Consider the following 23,776-nt stretch of genomic DNA (forward strand, 5'->3'; position numbering starts at 1 on the left):
CCTGATCAGTCTTACTAATGCCATCAGTTAGCATACATTTTGCCTGATCCGGCAGGCAGTTCCGGCGACGGAACTGCTTGCCGGATCTCTCTGCCGCAAGTGTGAAAGTAGCCTAAATCTGCTGTAAAGGGTACATCCGGCGATAATCGTCACCCCATCCCATGCGATTTGGCCAGCCTTGCTTTATTTCATGCTGCAAAAGGAGTTTGTGGCATATTTCAATCACATTCTTGCTTTGTTCGGGGGTGACGGAGGGATTTAAATGCTTGCTCTCCTGCGGTGCTATCAGACGCACCCCATATAGCTGAGCGGGCTTGTGATCGGTTTGAGTTTCCCCAACAGAGGCTTCTTTCCATTGCTCAGGCAATAAATAGTTTTCCTCTGTAACCACAACCCATGTGACTTTGGAATCTGTGCGCAGGGAGTGGTGCACACACAGCTCCTTCTGTGTGCACTCAGCCCAGTGCTCACCGGAGACGACGCAGATATATTTAGATCCATGTATGCCCAGTAGACTTGGGGTGCTCAGGTCTGGAGGCTTTAAAGCTCACAAGTTGTAATTAGCTTCATACACTGGGCAAAGGCGAATGATATCTGGAGAATCAACTATAACCTGTGCCGCACAAGCTCAAAATCATATTCAAAAACATAAGTAGTGTTACAGTACACATCCACCTGCTGCAAAAAAATCTGGATCGAAATCTGCAGCATGCTGTGCGGATTTCATCATTTGCAATGCATAGGGTGAAATCTGCAGCAAATCCATGGCGGAATTTCCTACTACGTGTAACTACACCCTTAGGGCTCATGCACACAGCCGTAGCTTCTGTCCGCATCCTTTTTCTGCAGATGGGATTCGGACCCATTCAGCTCAACGGGGCCGTAAAAGATACGGACTCGCCTGCATGCTGTTTGCATCCGTAAGTCCGTTGCGCGGCCCCGCAAAAGAGATAAAATGTGTCCTATTCTTACCCGGTTTGTAGACAAGGATAGGACATTTCTGCAGGAGTAGGAAAAAAAAATGGCAGCATGCACTCGGCAGGTATCAGTGTTTTGCAAACTGCAAAACACTTACGACCGTGTACATGAGCCCTTAAAGGGAGTCTGTCTCCTACAAAATCTGTTTCAAACTAAGCATGCCGCCATGTAGGGTAGGTGTCTGGAAACCTAACCCAGAGCAATAATTCTTTTTATTTTTATGCATGTATGGATATCGGTGCGCCATGGCGGAGCCGCTCCGTTTGTTCCGTCGGTGTCCCAAAACAAAGCCATACTTTTCTTAATTTATCGAAAAAATAAATAAAATATGGGGTCTGATTGGTTGCTATGGGCAACTAAGCCAGTTTTTATTTACACCAGTTTTGATAAAGTGATGCAAACTGATCTTAATGGAGGCTCAAAATAACGGAACCATTTGTTAAAATAATTTATATGTTCTGCTAACGCTAATGCTGAAAGCTAAGGCTACTTTCACACTAGCGGCAGCCTTCTCCGGCAGGGGAACAGTCGTAGTTTTATTCCGGCCGCCTCTCTGCATGTTTGCCGTGCTGCGGCTGGAGCTCCGTCCCGCCCTCATTATAGTGAATGGGGCCGGAGCGGACTTCCGGCGGCACGGTGCACTAGAGGCAGAACGGATCCAGCAGGCTGTTCCCCCACCGGAACAGCCTGCCAGAGAAGGCTGCTGTTAGTGTGAAAGTAGCCTTAAAGGGGTTGTCTCATCATAGACAATGGGGGCATATCGCTAGGATATGCCCCTATTGTCTTATAGGTGTGGGTCTATAGAAGTAAATGGGAGCGTACCGTGCATGCGCGGCCCCCGCTCCCATTCATTTCTTTGGGGCCGACGGAAAAAGCCGAACCAGCGCTCGACTATTTTCGGCGGCCCCATAGAAAATGAATGGAGGGCGCGGTGGGACCTGCACCTATAAGACAATGGGGACATATCCTAGCGATATGCCCCCATTGTCCATGATGAGACAACCCCTTTAAGGGCAATGTGAACGTGTGCCACTGGTGCTGTGCATTGGGGACTGCAATTTGGGGCACTGTCCGTGTGGCCTGCGCTGACTGATGCATACCCATTCAACTTCAATGGGTCAGTGATCCCTCTGCACTGCAAAAAATATAACTTCTTTTTTTTTTTTTTGCGGTCAGTAAAAAAGCGCTCAGTAGTGATGCCGTGGCCTTCCGCTCTGTGCCTCTGCTCCGTATCTTACGGATTGCGTTATACAGTGCACACACAGCGGGCTGCAATACGGGCACAGCCGGCACACGTTTGTGTGCATGAGCCCTTACTGATTCATCCACTTTGAAAGGAAGGCTGGGATTGGCATTATTAGCTGGTACAGATGGGTCTTTAACTATCCCTCTGAAATGCTGACACAGAAGGTGTGAGTCAACATGACGTGCTGCAGTATTTACCGCCACAGAGTTTCTTACATATTAATTCTCACAGTTTTTTGCTGGCATTATATAACTCTTATATAATTTCACACTATCCTCCGAAAAATTTCATAAAAAATCTGTAGCAGCACTAAGGCTCTGTTCACATCTGCGTCTGATCCTGGTCAGAGGAGGACAGAGGGCAGCAGCGACAAGATCTGTATCCTGGACCATAGAGGTGGCAAGATGATCTCAGCCGAATGTTTGGGAAAGTGGTCAACACATCGACCACAGGACAGAATTCTATAATACTTTAGCTGCCCCCACACCGGGCTTCTCTGAGTTGGGAATAAGGGTTTCCCTCGCTGTGTAACCTTTTTCTTTTTCTTTATTTTTTTAAAAACCAAAAACTGGAATGGGTTTTAAATAGTTAGACGTTCTCACTGTACACGTAAGATGGAAAACAAAGCAAATAGTACTCCAAAGCGTCCACATTTTGTTTTTGTCTACAGCTCCTATGCAGATGTATGCATCTCTATGGCAACAGACTACAAACAAACCCTGTGTAGTTTTAGGCCCCCTGCACACCACCATATTTTTGGCATGCCTCCGATCCACATTCTTTGCAGATCAGATGCGGACCCATTAATTTCAATAAATGCAGACAACACACTGTTTGCTGTCCACATCTGTATGTCCGTTCCACTAAAAAAATGATGTCCTATTGTCCGTTCTGTGTTGCACTGGGAGCCCATCGGGGCAGGTGAAGCCAAGTATGCTTCCCTTCGCAGGTCTGCTCAGGAGGGGGGGGGGGGTGGTTTGCTCAACCCTCTTCGCCCCCCTTCCCCCCCCCCCCCCAAAAAAAGTGTACAATCCCTTTAATTTTAATGACGACAAGCAGAGATCTTGAAAAATTGCAGTTGATACACAAAGTATATAAGGAAGTTTTGTGACTCTTCATTATGCAAATAATAGCCTTTTTTTTTTTTTTTTGCAGAAACCCGAATACCCCTTTAACATAAGCATATTTATTGAAAAGGATTAGAGATGAGCAAAGTTATCAGAAATTCGATTTGACTGCTCTGCCAAAGTTCTTGATGAATTACTTTGTCATAAATTGCATTCCATTGTATGTAGTGGACTCAATCACTGGGAACCGCGATTGCGCTTGCCCCCCTATTGAACCCCTTAGGTGCCACGTTTAATGTTGAACGCAGCATCTAACAGTCACATTGAGGCCTTTCAGGGGTTAAAAGCCAAAAAAGATACAAACTTCCCTCATCCATTTGCTCGAGAGGCCATGGCGGCCAACTTAATTGAAGAAAACGTGTCAAATCTTGTGCTGGCTGACGCGATGACGTCACCATGTCATCAGGCTGGCAGGACGCGCTGGCGTCACTGCAAGCAAATAGATAAGAGTATGTTGTTGTTTTTATTTTTTTTTACCACCATTTCAGTAAAAATTCATTCATTACCACAATGCGTAAGGAAATTCGGCTTTTTGACGAATCAAATTTTTCCTGAAATTCGGATCGAAGTCAACTTCGATTCGCTCAACACCAAAAAGGATGCACAGTGGACCCGAACAAAAGGTACTCCGCCGAAATATCGCATGCACATGACTTTTATAACTGCGAAACTGCCGGACAGCGTTTTTGACTGAAGAATACAACTCAAGGATGTGTGTTTCCCGGTCCGATATTTCATGGAAACGCTTTTTGGTGGTTAATTAATGTTTATTTTAAGGGGTTACTGTTGATAATTCCAGATCAGCACAATTAATACATCTGTTCCTTGAAATCCATCTCAGTCCTTCAGGGTTCAGTGAGATTAGGTGCGGTGCAGACAGCAGCAGGGTGAGCGCTCCAGGCATTAATGCAATTAGTCTGAGGAGGCTGGTTACAGTAATAGGCGGCCCTCGCAGGTATCGCGTTGCTGCAGACAGTTTATTCAATCTCCACTCAAGAACAACGGGATCTCACCGCTCCACCTTAACCCCTTGCACCCTGGCAGAAGTTTCCACGTACAAGAGGAGGGCTTCTCCTCCACTGGATATGTGGCCGCGCTCTCTGGCGGTATTCCAGGTGTTGTATAACCCGATTCGGAGGCGTTTCAGCCTGGCTTTCTGTAATATAAGCTGTGGTAGTGGAAACTGTGGAGGGTAATTTGTACTTACTCAGTAGACTTACTTCTGTCAATAAATAGACGGAGAATTTTTTCGTTTTAGTTAATGAGGAGGAGACTGGGGAACAGTGCGATGTGTGTGGATGCAGATGCCAACAAGATTATTCTTCCGCTGTAACACGTTATGTGGTGGAGCTTTTAGTGCTTGTTAGTCGCATAGTGCTGCTGGGATATGGCATGTTCAAATAGTGTTTTGGTAAATTGCATTTTAGGAATTTCTTTTAGTTGGGTTCGCATGGAGCTTTCTTTTTTTTTGGCTTTCTTAGGGTACTTTTACACCAGCGTTTCTCTTTTCCGCCTTAGAGTTCTGTCCTAGGGGGCTCTATACTGGAAAAGAACTGATCAGTTTTATCCCCATGCATTCTGAATGGAGAGTAATCCGTTCAGGATGTCTTCAGTTCAGTCTTTTTGACTGATCAGGACGGAGATAATAACGCATTCAAAATACCGGAATCTGTGACCCCTCTGCCCCTTCTCCAAATCCTTATTATGAAATCTTTCTCATTCGGATAAAACGCAACCGGAATGCCGGATTCGTCCTTCCGGCCTGCGCATGCGCAGACCGGTAAAAATGTAAAAAAAAAATACAAGACGGATCCGTCTGTCCGCATGACAAGCGGAGAGACTGATCCGTTCTTGCAATGCATTTGTGAGACGGATCCGCATCCGGATCAGTCTCACAAATGCTTTCAGTCACATCCAAATCGGCTGATCACACTGACGACGGAACTGCCCGCCGGATCACATTGCCGCAAGTGTGAAGTAGCCTTAGTGCTGTGTTTTACTACAACATCCTCTTTCCTCTAATGCAGTTTTTTTTTTTGTTATTCCGATTGTGGTTTCTTACTTTTTTTATATTTTTTTTCTAAATGTCCATTTTTGTTTTTTTGTAGTGACCATTTTAAGTTTCCTAATGTTTTTTTATACATTTGTATTTTTATACATGTATTATGATTGTCAGAATAAGGCCTCATGCACACAACAGTATTTTTTCACGGTCCGCAAAACGGGGTTCCGTTGTTCCGTTTCCGTGTGTCTTCCTTAATTTTTGGAGGATCACCAGACATGAAGGAAAAAGTCGTTTTGGTGTCCGCCTGGCCGTGCGGAGCCAAACGGATCCGTCCTGACTTACAATGCAAGTCAATGGGGACGGATCCGTTTGACGTTGACACAATATGGTGCAATTGCAAACGGATCCGTCCCCCATTGACTTTCAATGTAAAGTCAGGAGTCCCTATTAATATACCATCGGATCGGAGTTTTCTCCAATCCGATGGTATATTTGAACTTGAAGCGTCCCCATCACCATGGGAACGCCTCTATGTTAGAATATACCATCTGATTTGCGTTAGATCCTCAAAACTCAGATCCGACAGTATATTCTAACACAGAGGCGTTCCCATAGTGATGGGGACGCTTCAACTGTGTACATGACTGCCCCCTGCTGCCTGGCAGCACCCGATCTCTTACAGGGGGCTGTGATCAGCATAATTAACCCCTCAGGTGCCGCACCTGAGGGGTTAATTGTGCGTATCGTAGCCCCCTGTAAGAGATCAGGTGCTGCCAGGCAGCAGGGGGCAGACCCCCCTCCCTCCCCTGTATTAAATTCATTGGTGGCCAGTGCGGCCTCCCCTGTATTTAATTCATTGGTGGCCAGTGCGGGAGCTGGCACAGATTTAAGTAAGTCACACGGCCAGCGCCTCTGCATAACTTGGGTGCATTGAGCAACAGCACGGGGTTATTAAGCCCAGCGTCTAAAACGTTGGTCTTAATAAATGGCCCCATTGATTTGTATATTTGGTGAGCTGAACAGATGCCATGAGTGTCCTTTTGGTATGTACCAGGTATGTGTTGCAATACCTTTTTTCCCCCTCTCCTGGTATAGCTTGGGTTGCTGCTGTTTCCTGTACTGTTGACCACCATTAAAAAATGTATGTGTACAAACCGGGCCGTATTCTGTCCTAGATTCCTATGACTGCAGTGTGATGATCCGGCTCAGTTGCTTTCCATACAGTTTACAGTTTTGAAGATAAAAAGCTGATCCCTAGAGATGATCCCGAGCAGGAAATGCTGTGCTGTAAAGCTACTTTTTCCCGGGTTCATCTCATACAATTGATTTCTTAATTGCCCTGCGACTAACAACTGCAAAAAAAATCCATTGAGCGTGTGCCTTCTGACTATTTGTTGCAGGTCGGTAGGTGCATTCGGAAGTCTGGCGCCTGAGAAGCGCTCACAGCATTTCATTATCACATTTGCTGAATTATCCTCCGTGGCAATAGCAATCTGAAGGAGATTTGCAGCGAACCGTAGAGCTGTACACCTGAGCGGATTCTACTCCGTATCCGTTCACACTAACATTAACTGATTTCTTAATTTTTTTTCTCTTTTGATTGTTAGCAGTCTAAGTCTGGGGCATTATACTTAATAGCACTAATGACTAATGTTGGTATAAAAAAAAAATCCAGAAAAGAAATTAAGAAATCCATAACACGCGGGATTGTCACATCAGGGATCCAATTAAAATTATCATTTAAAAAAAAAAATATATTTATTGTTTTACTAATGTAAACTTGTGGGTTATAGGAGAAAGAAAATTAACAAGATTTAATGGACTGAGCGACCATTAATTTTAATTTATTAATTTATTAGCAGCAGTTATTTGTACGTAACAGGAGAGAGATGTCATTATTCTGCTTGAACTGCTCACTGATACAAACCGCATCATGGAGCGCTTGGTTTAAATTGAAATCAGTTCGTATTCCCCTTGGTTTCTTCTGTAATACGGGCTTGTATTAAACAATCTGAGCTGCGCTGTAAGTACCTGCTCTCAGCTGCACTCTTGGAGAGTGGCGTCTTAACCCCTCACATGGGTGGCAGTGCCGAGAAACATTACTTTTTTGCTACGCTCACTTATAGTTAATTAAAAATGCACCTAATCTATTATAATGAGACTGTCTGGAGCCGGTTTGGCCACAGGGACGAATTGATAGAGTGGTTTCCTTGGCCGGGACGATGAATAAAATGTATGTAATGTATTTCTCCCCCCCCCCCAAGTAAATATAAGTCCGCACCAGACATGTCAGTTTTTAGTAAATAATTGTATGATAAGTTTGCATTTTCTCCCCATTTCTAATTGTTTGCATTTTCGTCCACAGGGTGACAGTGAATGATGGTAATGCTTGTATAGCGCTGCCATCCCTCTGTTCTTCCTCCTACAAATCTATAAATGCATTGACGATTGGGTGGTGCCAGTTGAAGGTGTGTCCCCGCTCAGTCCGATACTATCCAGTCGGTGCTGCCAGTCACTGTGTGTTGTATCGCCTAGTTGTCAATTCATAAATTTATAGGAGGAAAAAACTGAGGAACAGCGTAACACAGAGCTAGTAGAAAAGGTGTTACATGGTGGTTATTTCATGGAGAATATAAGTATTTTTTTTAATAGGCACATTACGAGAGGTGACAAATCCTTTTTAAAGGGGGTTGTTCGGTGTCCTATGAGGTCCGACTCCCGGCACCCCCGCCGATCAGCTGTTTTAAGAGAACGCATCGCTTGCACGAGCGCTATGTCCTCCTCTCTGTTTACCTGCATCTGCGAGCAGGTGTAATTACTCACATTCACTTCAGTGGGAAGGAGCAGTTAGGCCCCTTTCACACGGGCGAGTATTCCACGCGGGTGCAATGCGTGAGGTGAACGCATTGCACCCGCACTGAATCCTGACCCATTCATTTCTATGGGGCTGTGCACATGAGCTCTGATTTTCACGCATCACTTGTGCGTTGCGTGAAAATCGCAGCATGCTCTATATTTTTCACGCAACGCAGGCCCCATAGAAGTGAATGGGGCCGCGTGAAAATCGCAAGCAAGTGCGGATGCGGTGCGATTTTCACGCATGGTTGCTAGGTGACGATTGGGCTGGGGACCCGATCTGTATTATTTTCCCTTATAACATGGTTATAAGGGAAAATAATAGCATTCTGAATACAGAATGCAAAGTAAAACAGTGATGGAGGGGTTAAAAATGAAAAAAAAATTAACTCTCCGAGTCCACTTGATCGCGTAGTTGCGGATCTCTGTCTTCTTCTGTAATGTTGAGCTGCCGGCTAAGGACCTGTGGTGACGTCACATCACATGGTCCCTCACAATGGTGATGAACCATGTGATTGGACCATGTGATGAGCACAGTGACGTCATCAAAGGTCCTATTCCTGTGCACAGCAAAGAAGACAGAAGAGATGCCGGCTGCGCGATCAAGTGGATTAAGGTGTTCCCGCAACGCACCCGCACCTTTTCCCGCAACGCCCGTGTGAAAGAGGCCTTACACTCCCGTCTGCTCCTTCCAACGTCGAGCAGGTAAACAGTGAAGAGAAGGCAGCGCTCAGAGGGGGTGCCGCCAGTCTGACCTCTGCCAAGCTGATATTGATGACCTATCCAGAGGAAACAGGAGAACCCCTTTAAGGCTGGCATCGTGGACATTTGGTTTCACACTGGAGTGGAACTCATACCAGAACTCATCCCATAATGTTCTGTGGGATCGTGTATTACATCGGCATCAAAGCTGATGAATCGGAGGTTAAAGTGCCGAACAGGAAAGACTTAGAATGCAGTATTTTTCTGTCTTTATATTAACTAACTCTGGCGTAAACCGACTGGCCGGACACAAATGATAAGTGAAAGCCCGGTCTAAGGCCTCAGGCAAACCACCGTATTTTCTGGTCTGCATCTGCTGTTCAGACGCGAACCCTTATATTTCTATGGTTCCGCAAAAAACGAGGACAGCACACCAAAGTCATCCGTGTGCTGTTTTCATCCGTGCAGCCTTTCTGCTAATTATAGGACATGTCCTGTTCTTGTCCATTTTGCAGACAAGAACAGGCAGTTCTATAATAGGGACCGAGAAAAGTGCGGGATGCTCATGGCCAGTATCCGCATTTTGCAGATCTGTGGTTTGCAGACAGGTTGTGCATGAGGCGTTACTTGTTGTCTCTTTTCAAAATGTTACATTCAGTTTCTAGTAAAGCTGCCACAGTAGTGGTCACTCCACTCACCTTTTCTAGTCTAGAATGGGGGCATTCACACGACCATATCCTTTTTTCGGTCCACAAATTGCAGATCAGAAAACACGGATATCGGCCTTGTGCATTATGCATTTTGTGGATCGGCACTAGGGATGAGCGAATTGAGTTCGGATGAAACATCCAAAGTAGATTCGCATAATGCTTCGTTTGAATACGGTACGGAGCGAGCTTGAAAGCATACCACTTGGAACCGAACCAACCGAACCAGAGTTCGGGAAATGTTTTTTTTTTTTTTTACAGTAGAATATGATTTATGAAGTTATTATGCGAATTCTTGCGAGACTTCGCAAAGTAATAACTTTGGCTCATAGGAGCCAATACATTCTAATACTGTACAGCGCGCTCACTCTGTACAGTATTCAAACTAAGTATTATGCGAATCAACTTTGGATTTTTCATCCGAACTCGATTCGCATGTTCTGCCTTTTCTTATGAATGACTGTTCTTGTCTGCAATACCGATAAGATTAGGGCATGCCCTATCTTTTTTGCAGAGCCACAGAACGGACTTACGGATGAGGACGGCACACGGTGTGCTGTCTGCATCTTTTGCAGCCCCATTGAAATGAATGGGTCCGCATTCGATCAGCAAAAAAATGCGGAATGGATGCAGACTAAAACTGCGGTTGTGTGAATTCCCCCTAATAGGTATTTCAGACAGGTATAATACTGCCACATTTTAGGGTCTTTTTCGGCAGCAACATACAGACCCCTCCCCATTGGTTCTGCTGAACTGAAATCACTATAGGGTTTTCTGGTGATCCAGGTTCAGAACAGTAGGTCCGTTGTAAGACACCCCCTGACGTGCAGCCATGTCACAGCTTTCTGACGTAGGTTTCAGGCCTCATTCAGACACCTACACATTACAGCTCCTTTTGGTAGCAGTATTACAACCAACTGAATGCAGCCTAATTGTACACTGGTGTTTCTTCGCTTTAGTATCACTGCAAATTGTCAGTGTTTTCCGGCTCCTCGAGACACGAACATGGAAAATGTAGCATGGCAGCCGTTCAGATAATTATCACTCTGTCCATGTAATACCTGGACAGCGTGAGTCCTCTGGAGAGGGTGCTTCTGCTTGGTCACAGGTCTCCCCTCTGTCTCATAGGTGGGCCCTCTCTTTTATGTCCTATATGCCTAACGGAACATAAGGAAAGGGAATGTTCTGGTTGACATGTTTAAAGTGTCCCTAGGCAACGTATCAAAGATTTTAAAAGGTGAGGAACCAAGTGTAGAGACACCCATCGATCGCTATAACGAGGAGTAAGGACTCAATAGAAAGCCTATGAGCCCGTCTTGTTTCTGTCGCCTGCAGCGAGGAGAGGGAGCGTGATATGTGAGAGCTTCCTTCTTCTCATTCTAGCAGTCAAGCGTGGTCTCTGCACTCGGAGCCCCACCGATCAAAACGTTTGACACCGCAAACGTTTTTTCAAGAGTGCAGTGACACTTTAAGACCGTGTTCACATTGAGTTTAGTTTTTGATACCTTTGGGTATATACAGTCAGGTCCATAAATATTGGGACATCAACACAATTCTAACATTTTTGGCTCTATACACCACCACAATGGATTTGAAATGAAACGAACAAGATGTGCTTTAACTGCAGACTGTCAGCTTTAATTTGAGGGTATTTACATCCAAATCAGGTGGACGGTGTAGGAATTACAACAGTTTGCATATGTGCCTCCCACTTGTTAAGGGACCAAAAGTAATGGGACAATTGGCTTCTCAGCTGTTCCATGGCCAGGTGTGTGTTATTCCCTCATTATCCCAATTACAATGAGCAGATAAAAGGTCCAGAGTTCATTTCAAGTGTGCTATTTGCATTTGGAATCTGTTGCTGTCAACTCTCAAGATGAGATCCAAAGAGCTGTCACTATCAGTGAAGCAAGCCATCATTAGGCTGAAAAAACAAAACAAACCCATCAAGGAGATGGCAAAAACATTTAGGTGTGGCCAAAACAACTGTTTGCAACATTTTTAAAAAGAAGGAACGCACCGTTGAGCTCAGCAACACCAAAAGACCCGGAAGACCACGGAAAACTGTGGTGGATGACCGAAGAATTCTTTCCCTGGTGAAGAAACACCCTTCACAACAGTTGGCCAGATCAAGAACACTCTCCAGGAGGTAGGTGTATGTGTGTCAAAGTCAACAATCAAGAGAAGACTTCACCAGAGTGAATACAGAGGGTTCACCACAAGATGTAGACCATTGGTGAGCCTCAAAAACAGGAAGGCCAGATTAGAGTTTGCCAAACGACATCTAAAAAAGCCTTCACAGTTCTGGAACAACATCCTATGGACAGATGAGACCAAGATCAACTTGTACCAGAGTAATGTGAAGAGAAGAGTATGGAGAAGGAAAGGAACTGCTCATGATCCTAAGCATACCACCTCATCAGTGAAGCATGGTGGTGGTAGTGTCATGGCGTGGGCATGTATGGCTGCCAATGGAACTGGTTCTCTTGTATTTATTGATGTGACTGCTGACAAAAGCAGCAGGATGAATTCTGAAGTGTTTCGGGCAATATTATCTGCTCATATTCAGCCAAACGCTTCAGAACTCATTAGACGGTGCTTCACAGTGCAGATGGACAACGACCCAAAGCATACTGCAAAAGCAACCAAAGAGTTTTTTAACCCCTTAAGGACTTAGGACGTACCGGTACGCCATGTTTGCAGAGCCCTTAAGGACGGGGGTTAATCGGAACAGGATGTCCGCTGAAATCAGCGGAATCAGCATAGGCGATCGCAGCAAACCGCAGGTCAATTCAGACCTGCAGTTTCAGGCTTTACCTGAGGTTTGAGGCAGCAATTGGCTGTGCCATCGGGCCCCAATGCGGCTGTAGGGGGAACCCGATGGCATGGAAGGCAGCGCGATGACTTCCTTAGGCATCAGCGCTGCCTTCCGGTGACGAGCCTGTGAGATCCAGCCCCCTGGATCTCACAGGCCGGAAGCTGTATGAGTAATACACACAGTATTACTCATACAGCCAATGCATTCCAATACAGAAGTATTGGAATGCATTGTAAAGGGGATTAGACCCCCAAAAGTTCAAGTCAGGGGGGTGATCAGGGAGTCTATATGGGGTGATCACCCCCCTGTAAGGCTCCATTCAGACGTCCGTATGTATTTTGCGGATCCGATCCGTGGATCCGTAAAAAACATACGGACGTCTGAATGGAGCCTTACAGGGAGATGATCAATGACAGGGGGGTGATCAGGGAGTCTATATGGGGTGATCAGGGGTTAATAAGGGGTTAATAAGTGACAGGGGGGGGATGTAGTGTAGTGGTGTTTGGTGCTACTTATTACAGAGCTGCCTGTGTCCTCTGGTGGTCGATCCAAGCAAAAGGGACCACCAGAGGACCAGGTAGCAGGTATATTAGACGCTGTTATCAAAGCAGCGTCTAATATACCTGTTATGGGTTAAAAAAATCGCATCTCCAGCCTGCCAGCGAACGATCGCCGCTGACAGGCTGGAGATCCACTCGCTTACCTTTCGATCCTGTGAACGCACGCGCCTGTGTGCGCGCGTTCACAGGAAATCTCGCGTTTCGCGAGATGACGCATATATGCGTGACTGTGCGCAGAGCTGCCGCCTCCGGAACGCGATCCTGCGTTAGGCGGTCCGGAGGCGGTTAAAAAGTGAAAGTTTGATTTATGATTATTCTGTCCCATTACTTTTGGTCCCTTAACAATTGGAAGGGAGGCACATATGCAAACTGTTGTAATTCCTACAACGTTCACCTGATTTGGATGTAAATACCCTCAAATTAAAGCTGACAGTCTGCAGTTAAAGCACATCTTGTTGGTTCATTTCAAATCCATTGTGGTGGTGTATAGAGCCAAAAGTTTGAATTGCGTCGATGTCCCAATATTTATGGACCTGATTGTATTTCCAATCCTGTGTTAGAGCCCTTACCATGGCATGCTGGTTACTACAGTAGTATAATCCCAAATGATCACAGTAGCCTGGCTAATTTCTGGGTGCTCGTCAAGGTATCTGTTCCTGGCTCCACCTCAGGATCCACACTATTTTTACAACTAGACAGCACTCCAACTGGTATGATAATTAGTGAATTTTTTCAGCTGGACATGATGGTGCACAACCGTACAGTTGTGGCAACGTTTCGGGCTGCAAAGAAGCCCTTCATCAGGCCAGGTTGTGACAACGAGCAGAGATACGCCGGCGCTGGTTACTACAATTACAAGTCACTTATTTGTTAAAAATAGTCTAGACGGTAGGAAACTGATGTGGTCCTTTTAAGAGGCACTTGACTCAGTTTCCGGACCTTTACAAATATGTTTTTAAGGTTTGTTTATTCTCCTTAAATTAAGCCAAGGGAATTCTCTAAGAAAAAAAGGAAAGCTGCCCTGGCAACAATAAGGTGGTATAAGGGCGAAGAACTTAAATGGCCTCGTTCACAATGTGGGAAATTGGATTGTAGACAAAATGCAAGACGCAGTACATCATGCAGGAGCCAACAAGATGGATGCAAGGTGTTTTAAAGAATAACACGTCTTGTATTAAACATTTTAAGACTGTCAAAGAGTTTTAACTTGTTGGGTTGACCAGGCTGATGGTATGTATGGGAACTCCCTGTAAAACGTGTGGTCCCTACTCTAAAAATAGGTCCACACAATGGCAGTAAACAAATTAACTTCACATTAAATCACTTTGTTCAGTGCATATATACATTCAAGAAGCTAAAAACCAAAGCTGACCATCATCTACTAACACAGGACTCTGGAGGCTACCTTCATATAGATTAGATCGATGGACAATCCCATCAAAATCACTGGGTTTGGCCAATCTCAATGGTTAGCTTAAGAATCGCTCCATACTACTTAACCTAGTTATTGGTCCTGGATTCTCTGTGCATATTTTCAAAGATTCCCTGCCACCGTTAAAAGGCGGTTTATAAGCAGTTTTGCATGCCAGTAGGTAGGTATCTGGGGAGAATAGGACAAACATACCTTTTGCAAAGCATTTTATGATTAGGAGAAGTTTGAAAAGGAACTTTCTCCTGGGTACTTCTTTTGTAAGTAGGCAGATCTTCATTATGAAATGCAGTCTGCATTGAGATACTTAGCCCCTCCCCTGTGTGTGACAGCCGTGACTGCTCCTCTGCTGTAAGTGACAGCCGGATCTGGGGGGCTGTGCAGCAGCTCGATGTAGAGAGCACTTTACAGTGAAGCTCCACCTCCAGGGCAAATGCAGGAGCAGATTCTGGCAGAATAAAACTTCATTTTTGGGATTTGAACCTGGGGCATCTACATGTAAGGCTGAATACTTACTTCTAGGCTATAGACTTATAATATTGAAAAGAGTGGTTTTCTATACTTAATACATATTACTGGTTTCTTTATAATCATACACTGTGCCTGTGAATAAATCAGTAATATGTACATTAGCTTTCTAAGTATAGAAAACTATGCTATAGTAAGTAGCGTATATATGTATATGCTAGGACACAGCTATGCCCTCAGAATGCTGATGTCTGTCAATCAAGGGGAGGGGGTAGTGTGCAGAGCACAGGGGTGTTTCAAAAACAGTGCTCCAAGGATTCAGCCCTGCCCCTTGGTGCTCTAATGCTCTCATTTGCATTTGAATAAAAATGCAGATATCTCTGCAGCTGTTTAACCTACAGACAAAAGAAAGGTATCGTTTTAATCAGCATGAACAACCTTACGAGCCAATAATAGGGTTGATCATGCTAAAAGTGGCACTTAAATTGGGGTACAGCACCCAATCACAGCCACTTTCAGCATCTTCTATTCCATGATGACCAAGCCATTTACTGGACTGGCCCCCGTCCGCTTTACTTCAGGATTTCCCTGTCATAGGAACTCTACTTATTTACTGTCTTTATTGAAGCTGATTTCCTATAAAATGAGTGTTTTGTTTTTCTTTTATATTTGATTGCCAGTGGCCTATTAGGGTCCATTCACACGTGCGCATGAATGGGTCTGCATTCATTACGCAATTTTGCGGAACAGGTGCGGACCCATTAATTTAACTAGGGCCGCAAAAGATGCGGACATCACAACACAGCTGTTCACATCTGTGGTTCCGTTTTGCGGCTCTGCAGAAAGAATAGGCATTTTCTATTATGGCTGCAGCCATGTGCGGTCCGCAGGTTGCGAAACGCACATAGCTGGTATCCGTGTTTTGCGGATAAGCAAAACACTACGGTCGTCTGATTGATGCTTTTATATATATCTTGATATGGGTCCGTCTCTAAATGTGAAAGGGGATAAAAAACCATTCTATGTATGAACAGTGCTGGTAGAAGTGGAGAGGGTACTGGGAGGCTTTAATAAAAGTTCTGCATTTTAAATATATGTGACTGGATAAATTGCTTTTTTGTATTATACCCTGTACTCATGGCTGAGCAGGCAGTTCTAGCTTGCATCCACAAATTAATTTTCTTCATAGTTCTGCTCACATAGTTTCTGTTATTGTCGCCAGCACAGTTCTGCAGACAACTAAATAAGCTACATCTCTAGAGTAATTTTATGCTCCAGCCCTCGCACACGTAGAAAGGTGTGACAAGAGCTCTAGTGTTCCTAATCTTAACTACTGCAATTTTAGTCTGAAGTAAATATCTGCTCACCCAGCCATGCTTTCATATTACTGTGGCAGCGTGTCAACAGGTCCGACCGCCGAGAAGTTGTGCACGTGGGACCAGTAGACTGAAATTGTTTATGAAGAAAAGATTGAATTTCTTCAGCGGTACTGCTGTATGCTACTGGGAGGAACTGGGAGAGGTTCTCATTTTTGTTTTTAGAACAGGAAGTTTACTTTAAAGGAAGATGATATATATATATAATCTCATCATCTGTAAAAGCAAGCAGCACTCCAACACATAATAAAGTGAAAAAAGTACGTTTATTCACCCATATGTTGTAGCGACGTTTCGGCTCTATACCAGAGCCTTTCTCAAGCTGGTTAGAGACGAAACGTCGCTACACTATATGGGTGAATAAACGTACTTTTTTTTCACTTTATTATGCGTTTGAGTGCTGTTCGCTTTTACAGTTTTATATTGGGTAAGCTTATTCCCACTGAGCGTGCACCCGGTTTTGATTCGCCCTTTTTTCAATCCATGTCGGTGCTGCCTTTCTTTTCTCTATCTATCTATCTATCTATCTATCTATCTATCTATCTATCTATCTATCTATCTATCTATCTATCTATATAATATATATATATATATATATATATATATACAGTGGGGGAAATAATTATTTGACCCCTCACTGATTTTGTAAGTTTGTCCAATGACAAAGAAATGAAAAGTCTCAGAACAGTATCATTTCAATGGTAGGTTTATTGTAACAGTGGCAGATAGCACATCAAAAGGAAAATCGAAAAAATAACTTTAACCACCTCCGGACCGCCTAACGCAGGATCGCGTTCCGGAGGTGGCAGCCCTGCGCAGAGTCACGCATATATGCGTCATCTCGCGATGGGCGAGATTTCCTGTGAACGCGCGCACACAGGCGCGCGCGCTCACAGGAACGGAAGGTAAGAGAGTTGATCTCCAGCCTGCCAGCGGCGATCGTTCGCTGGCAGGCTGGAGATGTGTTTTTTTTAACCCCTAACAGGTATATTAGACGCTGTTTTGATAACAGCGTCTAATATACCTGCTACCTGGTCCTCTGGTGGTCCCCTTTGTTTGGATCGACCACCAGAGGACACAGGTAGCTCAGTAAAGTCCCACCAAGCACCACTACACTACACTACACCCCCCCCCCGTCACTTATTAACCCCTTATTAGCCCCTGATCACCCCTGATCACCCCATATAGACTCCCTGATCACCCCCCTGTCATTGATCACCCCCCTGTCATTGATTACCCCCCTGTAAAGCTCCATTCAGATGTCCGCATGATTTTTACGGATCCACTGATAGATGGATCAGATCCGCAAAACGCATCCGGACGTCTGAATGAAGCCTTACAGGGGCGTGATCAATGACTGTGGTTATCACCCCATATAGACTCCCTGATCACCCCCCCTGTCATTGATTACACCCCTGTCATTGATCAACCCCCTGTAAAGCTCCATTCAGACGTCCGCATGATTTTTACGGATGCACTGATAGATGGATCCGATCCTCAAAACGCATCCGGACGTCTGAATGAAGCCTTACAGGGGCATGATCAATGACTGTGGTGATCACCCCATATAGACTCCCTGATCACCCCCCTGTAAAGCTCCATTCAGATGTCCGCATGATTTTTACGGATGCACTGATAGATGGATCCGATCCTCAAAACGCATCCGGACGTCTGAATGAAGCCTTACAGGGGCATGATCAATGACTGTGGTGATCACCCCATATAGACTCCCTGATCACCCCCCTGTAAAGCTCCATTCAGATGTCCGCATGATTTTTACGGATGCACTGATAGATGGATCCGATCCGCAAAACGCATCCGGACGTCTGAATGAAGCCTTACAGGGGCATGATCAATGACTGTGGTGATCACCCCATATAGACTCCCTGATCACCCCCCTGTAAAGCTCCATTCAGATGTCCGCATGATTTTTACGGATGCACTGATAGATGGATCCGATCCTCAAAACGCATCCGGACGTCTGAATGAAGCCTTACAGGGGCATGATCAATGACTGTGGTGATCACCCCATATAGACTCCCTGATCACCCCCCTGTAAAGCTCCATTCAGATGTCCGCATGATTTTTACGGATGCACTGATAGATGGATCCGATCCGCAAAACGCATCCGGACGTCTGAATGAAGCCTTACAGGGGCATGATCAATGACTGTGGTGATCACCCCATATAGACTCCCTGATCACCCCCCTGTCATTGATCACCCCCCTGTAAAGCTCCATTCAGATGTCCGCATGATTTTTACGGATGCACTGATAGATGGATCCGATCCGCAAAACGCATCCGGACGTCTGAATGAAGCCTTACAGGGGCATGATCAATGACTGTGGTGATCACCCCATATAGACTCCCTGATCACCCCCCTGTCATTGATCACCCCCCTGTAAAGCTCCATTCAGATGTCCGCATGATTTTTACGGATGCACTGATAGATGGATCCGATCCGCAAAACGCATCCGGACGTCTGAATGAAGCCTTACAGGGGCATGATCAATGACTGTGGTGATCACCCCATATAGACTCCCTGATCACCCCCCTGTCATTGATTACCCCCCTGTAAAGCTCCATTCAGATGTCCGCATGATTTTTACGGATGCACTGATAGATGGATCGGATCCGCAAAACGCATCCGGACGTCTGAATGAAGCCTTACAGGGGCATGATCAATGACTGTGGTGATCACCCCATATAGACTCCCTGATCACCCCCCTGTCATTGATCAACCCCCCTGTCATTGATCAACCCCCCTGTCATTGATCACCCCCCCTGTCATTGATCACCCCCCTGTCATTGATCCCCCCCTCTGTAAGGCTCCATTCAGATATTTTTTTGGCCCAAGTTAGCAGAATTTTTTTTTTTTTTTCTTACAAAGTCTCATATTCCACTAACTTGTGTCAAAAAATAAAATCTCACATGAACTCACCATACCCCTCACGGAATCCAAATGCGTAAAATTTTTTAGACATTTATATTTCAGACTTCTTCTCACGCTTTAGGGCCCCTAGAATGCCAGGGCAGTATAAATACCCCACATGTGACCCCATTTCGGAAAGAAGACACCCCCAGGTATTCCGTGAGGGGCATATTGAGTCCATGAAAGATTGAATTTTTTGTCCCAAGTTAGCGGAACGGGAGACTTTGTGAGAAAAAAATTAAAAATATCAATTTCCGCTAACTTGTGCCAAAAAAAAAAAATTTCTATGAACTCGCCATGCCCCTCATTGAATACCTTGGGGTGTCTTCTTTCCAAAATGGGGTCACATGTGGGGTATTTATACTGCTCTGGCATTCTAGGGGCCCCAAAGCGTGAGAAGAAGTCTGGTATCCAAATGTCTAAAAATGCCCTCCTAAAAGGAATTTGGGCACCTTTGCGCATCTAGGCTGCAAAAAAGTGTCACACATCTGGTATCGCCGTACTCAGGAGAAGTTGGGGAATGTGTTTTGGGGTGTCATTTTACATATACCCATGCTGGGTGAGAGAAATATCTTGGTCAAATGCCAACTTTGTATAAAAAAATGGGAAAAGTTGTCTTTTGCCAAGATATTTCTCTCACCCAGCATGGGTATATGTAAAATGACACCCCAAAACACATTCCCCAACTTCTCCTGAATACGGCGATACCACATGTGTGACACTTTTTTGCAGCCTAGGTGGGCAAAGGGGCCCATATTCCAAAGAGCACCTTTAGGATTTCACAGGTCATTTACCTACTTACCACACATTAGGGCCCCTGGAAAATGCCAGGGCAGTATAACTACCCCACAAGTGACCCCATTTTGGAAAGAAGACACCCCAAGGTATTCCGTGAGGGGCATGGCGAGTTCCTAGAATTTTTTATTTTTTGTCACAAGTTAGTGGAAAATGCTTATTTTTTTTTTTATTTTTTTTTTCATACAAAGTCTCATATTCCACTAACTTGTGACAAAAAATAAAAAGTTCCATGAACTCACTATGCCCATCAGCGAATACCTTGGGGTCTCTTCTTTCCAAAATGGGGTCACTTGTGGGGTAGTTATACTGCCCTGGCATTCTAGGGGCCCAAATGTGTGGTAAGGAGTTTGAAATCAAATTCTGTAAAAAATGACCTGTGAAATCCGAAAGGTGCTCTTTTGAATATGGGCCCCTTTGCCCACCTAGGCTGCAAAAAAGTGTCACACATCTGGTATCTCCGTAATCGGGAGAAGTTGGGGAATGTGTTTTGGGGTGTCATTTTACATATACCCATGCTGGGTGAGAGAAATATCTTGGCAAAAGACAACTTTTCCCATTTTTTTTATACAAAGTTGGCATTTGACCAAGATATTTATCTCACCCAGCATGGGTATATGTAAAAAGACACCCCAAAACACATTCCTCAACTTCTCCTGAATACAGAGATACCAGATGTGTGACACTTTTTTGCAGCCTAGGTGGGCAAAGGGGCCCACATTCCAAAGAGCACCTTTCGGATTTCACAGGTCATTTACCTACTTACCATACATTTGGGCCCCTAGAATGCCAGGGCAGTATAACTACCCCACAAGTGACCCCATTTTGGAAAGAAGAGACCCCAAGGTATTCGCTGATGGGCATAGTGAGTTCATGGAAGTTTTTATTTTTTGTCACAAGTTTGTGGAATATGAGACTTTGTATGAAAAAAAAAATTAAAAAACAAATCATCATTTTCCACTAACTTGTGACAAAAAATAAAAAATTCTAGGAACTCGCCATGCCCCTCACGGAATACCTTGGGGTGTCTTCTTTCCAAAATGGGGTCACTTGTGGGGTAGTTATACTGCCCTGGTATTCTAGGGGCCCAAATGTGTGGTAAGGAGTTTGAAATCAAATTCAGGAAAAAATGAGGAGTGAAATCCGAAAGGTGCTCTTTGGAATATGGGCCCCTTTGCCCACCTAGGCTGCAAAAAAGTGTCACACATCTGGTATCCCCGTACTCAGGAGAAGTTGAGGAATGTGTTTTGGGGTGTCTTTTTACATATACCCATGCTGGGTGAGATAAATATCTTGGTCAAATGACAACTTTGTATAAAAAAATGGGAAAAGTTGTCTTTTGCCAAGATATTTCTCTCACCCAGCATGGGTATATATAAAATGACACCCCAAAACACATTCCCCACCTTCTCCTGAGTACGGAGATACCAGATGTGTGACACTTTTTTGCAGCCTAGGTGGGCAAAGGGGCCCATATTCCAAAGAGCACCTTTCGGATTTCACAGGTCATTTTTTACAGAATTTGATTTCAAACTCCTTACCACACATTTGGGCCCCTAGAATGCCAGGGCAGTATAACTACCCCACAAGTGACCCCATTTTGGAAAGAAGAGACCCCAAGGTATTCGCTGATGGGCATAGTGAGTTCATAAAACTTTTTATTTTTTGTCACAAGTTAGTGGAATATGAGACTTTGTAAGAAAAAAAAAAAAAAAAAAAAAATCATAATTTTCCGCTAACTTGTGACAAAAAATAAAAAGTTCTATGAACTCACTATGCCCATCAGCGAATACCTTAGGGTGTGTACTTTCAGAAATGGGGTCATTTGTGGGGTGTTTGTACTGTCTGGGCATTGTAGAACCTCAGGAAACATGACAGGTGCTCAGAAAGTCAGAGCTGCTTCAAAAAGCGGAAATTCACATTTTTGTACCATAGTTTGTAAACGCTATAACTTTTACCCAAACCATTTTTTTTTTACCCAAACATTTTTTTTTTATCAAAGACATGTAGAACTATAAATTTAGAGCAAAATTTCTATATGGATGTCGTTTTTTTTGCAAAATTTTACTACTGAAAGTGAAAAATGTCATTTTTTTGCAAAAAAATCGTTAAATTTCGATTAATAACAAAAAAAGTAAAAATGTCAGCAGCAATGAAATACCACCAAATGAAAGCTCTATTAGTGAGAAGAAAAGGAGGTAAAATTCATTTGGGTGGTAAGTTGCATGACCGAGCAATAAACGGTGAAAGTAGTGTAGGTCAGAAGTGTAAAAAGTGGCCTGGTCTTTCAGGGTGTTTAAGCACTGGGGGCTGAGGTGGTTAAATAAAAGATAGCAACTGATTTGCATTTCATTGAGTGAAATAAGTATTTGAACCCCTACCAACCATTAAGAGTTCTGGCTCCCACAGAGTGGTTAGACACTTCTACTCAATTAGTCACCCTCATTAAGGACACCTGTCTTAACTAGTCACCTGTATAAAAGACACCTGTCCACAGAATCAATCAATCAAGCAGACTCCAAACTCTCCAACATGGGAAAGACCAAAGAGCTGTCCAAGGATGTCAGAGACAAAATTGTAGACCTGCACAAGGCTGGAATGGGCTACAAAACCATTAGCAAGAAGCTGGGAGAGAAGGTGACAACTGTTGGTGCGATTGTTCGAAAATGGAAGGAGCACAAAATGACCATCAATCGACCTCGCTCTGGGGCTCCACGCAAGATCTCACCTCGTGGGGTGTCAATGGTTCTGAGAAAGGTGAAAAAGCATCCTAGAACTACACGGGAGAAGTTAGTTAATGACCTCAAATTAGCAGGGACCACAGTCACCAAGAAAACCATTGGAAACACATTACACCGCAATGGATTAAAATCCTGCAGGGCTCGCAAGGTCCCCCTGCTCAGGAAGGCACATGTGCAGGCCCGTCTGAAGTTTGCCAATGAACACCTGAATGATTCAGAGAGTGACTGGGAGAAGGTGCTGTGGTCTGATGAGACCAAAATAGAGCTCTTTGGCATTAACTCAACTCGCTGTGTTTGGAGGAAGAAAAATGCTGCCTATGACCCCCAAAACACCGTCCCCACCGTCAAGCATGGGGGTGGAAACATTTTGCTTTGGGGGTGTTTTTCTGCTAAGGGCACAGGACAACTTATTCGCATAAACGGGAAAATGGACGGAGCCATGTATCGTGAAATCCTGAGCTACAACCTCCTTCCCTCTGCCAGGAAACTGAAAATGGGTCGTGGATGGGTGTTCCAGCACGACAATGACCCAAAACATACAGCAAAGGCAACAAAGGAGTGGCTCAAGAAGAAGCACATTAAGGTCATGGAGTGGCCTAGTCAGTCTCCGGACCTTAATCCAATCGAAAACCTATGGAGGGAGCTCAAGCTCAGAGTTGCACAGAGACAGCCTCGAAACCTTAGGGATTTAGAGATGATCTGCAAAGAGGAGTGGACCAACATTCCTCCTAAAATGTGCGCAAACTTGGTCATCAATTACAAGAAACGTTTGACCTCTGTGCTTGCAAACAAGGGTTTTTCCACCAAGTATTAAGTCTTTTTTTGTTAGAGGGTTCAAATACTTATTTCACTCAATGAAATGCAAACCAGTTGCTATCTTTTATTTAAAGTTATTTTTTCGATTTTCCTTTTGATGTGCTATCTGCCACTGTTACAATAAACCTACCATTGAAATTATACTGTTCTGAGACTTTTCATTTCTTTGTCATTGGACAAACTTACAAAATCAGTGCGGGGTCAAATAATTATTTCCCCC

At 44.4% G+C, this 23,776-nt stretch overlaps 1 protein-coding gene across 2 annotated transcripts in view; it reads left to right on the forward strand.

Moving 5' to 3' along the window:
- SMAD3 (SMAD family member 3) overlaps positions 1 to 23,776 on the forward strand; it is a 111,561-nt gene that overhangs the window by 18,117 nt on the left and 69,668 nt on the right. The window contains exon 1 of one of the 2 annotated variants that reach the window (XM_040414304.1): positions 4,331 to 4,466. The exons of the other annotated variant lie outside the window; for it this stretch is intronic. The gene's annotated coding sequence lies outside the window, so the exon portion shown is untranslated. Of the gene's footprint in view, positions 1 to 4,330; positions 4,467 to 23,776 lie in introns of those variants that run through there. 2 annotated transcript variants of the gene reach the window in all.

Source organism: Bufo bufo, chromosome 1 (genome assembly GCF_905171765.1).
Source record: "Bufo bufo chromosome 1, aBufBuf1.1, whole genome shotgun sequence".
NCBI lineage: Eukaryota > Metazoa > Chordata > Amphibia > Anura > Bufonidae > Bufo > Bufo bufo.